This window comes from Octopus bimaculoides, chromosome 9, assembly GCF_001194135.2.
Source record: "Octopus bimaculoides isolate UCB-OBI-ISO-001 chromosome 9, ASM119413v2, whole genome shotgun sequence".
Lineage (NCBI taxonomy): Eukaryota > Metazoa > Mollusca > Cephalopoda > Octopoda > Octopodidae > Octopus > Octopus bimaculoides.
This window is the reverse complement of record NC_068989.1, coordinates 76,504,042-76,509,021: the sequence shown is the minus strand read 5'-3', so window position 1 is coordinate 76,509,021 and position 4,980 is coordinate 76,504,042.

Here is a 4,980-nt window from a genome sequence, read left to right as displayed (position 1 = left end):
TGTGTGTGTGTGTGTGTGTGTGTGTGTGTGTGTGTGTGAGTCTGTCTATCTGTCTGTGCCTGTGTCTGTGTTTGTCCTCCACCACCGCTTGACAGCTGGTGTTGGCATGTTTACGTCCCCGTAACTTAACGGTTCGGCAAAAGTAACCGATAGAATAAGTACCAGGCTTTAAAAAATAAATTCTGGGGTCTATTTGTTCAGCTAAAACCCCTCAAGGCGTTGCTCCAGCATGGCCGCAGTGTAATGACTGGAACAAGTAAAATATGAAATATAGAAGATAAACAATGAATGCGCACAGACGTCATCCTTAGTACAAAACATACAAAACTCATTGAGAAGGTACCAGTAAACGAAGTCAAAAGAGGAATTAATATGTGTGGCGCACTTACATGTACTACATTTCATTAAGAAAAAGGAGAGAAAAGACACAAGAAGGCGGGTACATATATAAGGCAAAAGTCATCACAGATTATGCCAGTCTTGCCTGTGTATTTAAACCTTTCACAAGAAACCACATTAAGCGTCAAGTGCTCTACACTGACTAGGCCTAGACAATGCACTACACTGACTAGGCCCAGGCAAACATTAAATGCCACATAAATACACAGAAATAGCTGTAACAACAGTCGCTTCCAAATGCTATATAGGTATATTCGCCAGTATTAAGCAGTAAGTGAAGAAGAATAGCAACTTTCATACACTGACCGCGTCCATCGTGCCCTCAGCTTCTATAGTCTCCACCGGAGTATACAGACATACAGAAATAGACTGGAGGATTGAGAGAATTCACGTCCATAATGTCACACATTGTCGAGGCGTGGAATGTTGTCATCAGCTACAGAATTGCATGGCATATCAAAACCAATAATTTTGTGTATCTCACTTTGCATTTTCGGCCGAAAACCTGTACGTCATAGTTTTTCTCGATTAGCACCGACACAGATTTAAGCAAAAATCGACAAAACGATTACTTAAATCAGCATTCTGCTATATCATTTATCTTTATTATATTGTCAGATATTCAGATAGTTATTGTTGTTTCTTGATATTGGTGATAGAGCTGAACAATATAAATGAGTTAGGCAGGTAGTGTTTTCCATGCTGTAGAACTTGACGGAGTATATAAGCTGAGTCATGCTTTTCTTGTATGGATAGGTACCTAGATTGTGCGATACAGTTCCTCGATCCAGAGAGGGTGGTATTTTCCAATTCGCCGACAGGAATTTATCCATATATTTACATCCTCTGCAAATTTCAGATCTGGAATTCAGCAGTGCGGTGGAGTTCTTATATCTGAAAAGGATCTGTAATCTTTCAGCTATGAATAGCTTACATGTCATTGATCTGTTGACTTTCGATTATTTTCCACTTAAATATATGTGGTGTGGCATTAGATTTCAAACCTTATACGTGGCTATCCTACATAGTGGCTTTTCTTTTGTTCCTGTATCGAAAGAAGATATGTTGTTAGCGAGTATGTATGTGTAGCTTTGTGGCTGAATGTGTGCATGTGTTTGTTAGTGTATTGGTGTAATAAACGAATGAGTTGCATTATATGCTACATTAAGAGAAGACAAGTTAAATGGTTTCTAACTTAAGTGTTTTGCATAGTGATACAATTAAGGTGTGATAAATATAAACATATGAACAGCTATCTTGTTATACGCTACATAACTGAGCGTCTCTGTGTGTTGTACTGAGGTAAACAACTGAAGAATTGAGAAGTGAATGTATGAGAAAATCTGATCTAATCTATAAGAGGTGGTAAATTTCCATTGGCATATTGCTGCCGTGCTTCACAATATATTTCCGACTGAGATAACATTTTATTGCATTCACTAAAGAGAAGCATATCGCCATCTAATTGATAACTTTATAATTATTTAACTATAATGACGGTACATATTTTAAAATCAACCAATTATTTGTTTAGTTTTTCATAGACCCAGACAATGAATTTATACAGTTTTGAATTATATTCATAGTTGACCCAAACAACTGCATTTCTGAAATTAATTCTGTACCTACGATGCGTAGTGAATGTTATATTATGCATTTCTTATTGCTAGTGATATCAAATTTTCTCTTTTAAGTGATCAGAAGTAAGAAACAACAAATTCTTGTACTGCAAATTTTTTACTTGCGACGTGTTTAAAATATAATGTTGTTTGTGGCAATATCTTCAAATTTCATAGGTGTGTGGCGCATACCACATGTCACACAATACATACGTACATACATTTATTAGTCATATATTTTCTATTGCTATTATATGTGTCAATTGACATTCTTCTATTGACCAGTTTAACACTAGTATTTCTATTCTAGAAATATTCAGTTCAATGAAAATTAATATAATAAATTAGCTGAGAGCAACAAAAGCTTATGAGAAGTAGTTTTTTTCTCACTGATATTATGTTTAAAAACGTGGTTCTCAATATTGCACATTTTAAAGGCGGCGAGTTGATAGAGTCGTTATCTCGCCGGGCAAAGTGCGCACTGGGATCGATCTAATCGACTGGCCCACTCCGCAAATATTTTGGATCTTGTACCTAGAGTAGAAAAGAATAAATGCATTTATAATAAAACATTTATCTTTGTCCAGCAATGACATAGGTAAATTAAGAACACACACTTGTAATAATCTTCATGTATGTGCATTGGTATCTAGATCTTTAAAACCCCTGCTAAAGTCTCAAATGGCAGTAGTACCACGTTAGGATTCATGCAAATACTCTCAACACAAGCAAGTATACTGTAGATATATTTATCCGTAATGTAAGCATTCATCATTAAGTCGCACGACAGAAATTTAAAGTACATATTTCAGATGGACTGGTCGGCGACTAAACCTTAAAATTTCCCAGCGAGCTCAGAAATAAAACCTGTCGAATTGCAAAAGAGACTTTTACAGAGACGCCAAACATGAATTGGCCTGAGAGAGAAGAAACAAAGCCATAATGTCATCGGTTCAAACCAGTGGTTCTCAACTAGGGACCCTATAAGATTTTGGGGTCAACACAAGCAAATTAATAAATTGGGAACCCACTATAGCTTATTAAGGGTTCATGTAAAAGGTTTGATTAAGATCAGTAGTTCCCAGCAGCGGTTCCAAAAACTTTTATACTTTTATTTAAATGAGTCTTCCCACGGCCCCATTTTAATATGTTTATCCGTACGTGTATATATATATATATATATATGAAATTTTGAATTTAGTTCACGGGCCCCATTGAACGTGGACCCTAGATTGAGAAACACTGATGTAGATGTATATATTAAAACATCTGAATTAATTCCTCGGACGTTTTACAAGTTAACGTGCGAACAACAATATAGGAATTTTGAAAGAAGTATCTATAAAACTAGTTTTTAAAAATCCTGGTCCACCACGAAAAAACAGTAATGAAAGGGGTTCATGAGTTAAAAAAAGGTTTGAGAACCATTGGATTGAGCAAAAATTGCTGTTGATCTACGTTGTCCTCAGGATACGCAGTTTTTCAAGGATTATTCATTAAAATATAAAATTAAAAAAACAAACACATAGCTTAATTTTATTAATATCACATTAATCATATTTATTTTCATATGAACAAGTTATAAGTGTTAAACAAAATTTAATGTCCAAAATATTTCTTTCTTGATTCGGTTTATATCATTCGACATTTGAGAAAATTTCAAGGAGTTAGTTCTTTGGACTTCGTAGTTCATGAAAATATGTTTTTAGAAAGTTCAAGAAAGTAACCGAATTTTCTAGTTATGATTTCTGTAAAATTTCTATACAATGTTGCTAACTTGATTTACGCTTTTAATCATAATTGGCAAAAACCATCATAGCACCAGGTAATAAACATATAGTTTAGAGCAAAAGTGTAACAAAATATTTTTCTTAAAATATTGCTCAACAATATATTTTGCTAATGAATAAATTTATAAATCAAGCGTTAATTTACAACAGTGTCATCATACAATATGAAAGGGATGCTAAAAACAACAGCTGAAGAAATACACAAAGACATAATACTAAATATGTACCACGACTAAACACACACAAATATATGTGTATATATATATATATATATATATATATATATATATATGTATATATATATATATATATACATATATATATGTATATATGTATATATGTATATATGTATATAAGTTCATATATTTTATATAGTTATGTCATTTATATATATATATATATGTGTGTGTGTGTGTGTGTGTGTAGACCACTGGTTTTATTTGATTAATATCAATTTCTACCCTTATTATTAAATTTTAAATTATATATATATATATATATATATATATATATATAATCCCTGGAAAATAGGGATGAAAAACATATAATCTTTCACTAGCTTCACGATCAAATGCCCAATGTTGCGGAGAAAAAACATTACAAATTGCATGTGTATATATTAATTTATGAAAATTAATAGAAAATGGAGATGTGTAACAATTGGTAGTTCAAAAATTAAAACTTAAAATTTATTAGCATAATAGTATATCATATTATATTCATATAATAATACAATATAATACAATATAAGTAATAAATATTAAATATAAATCACATACAAATGTTTCAATTCTTGGCCATAATAAAATAATAAAAATTCATTGCTTTTTAAGCAAGAATCTCGTCAGTGTAATTTTTTAAGTATATTAGGAATCACATATCCAATAAGATTGAAATTAAATCCATATGTTTACAAGCTTGAGCGTTGTTAATTAAAAAATGAAAACAAAGTTAAACATTTAAAAAAAAAATAAAGCAATATAACAGCCTTAAAATATATTTCTATGCTATTAAGTATTCTAATCTAAATATATCTTATGAATAATTGGGCACACTACCAGCAGTATATTGGATAGATACTATCCCTTAGTTGGTTGGTTTAACAAACTCTAACTCACACAGAAATATACATATATATATATATATATATATATATATATGCAGGGGGGGGG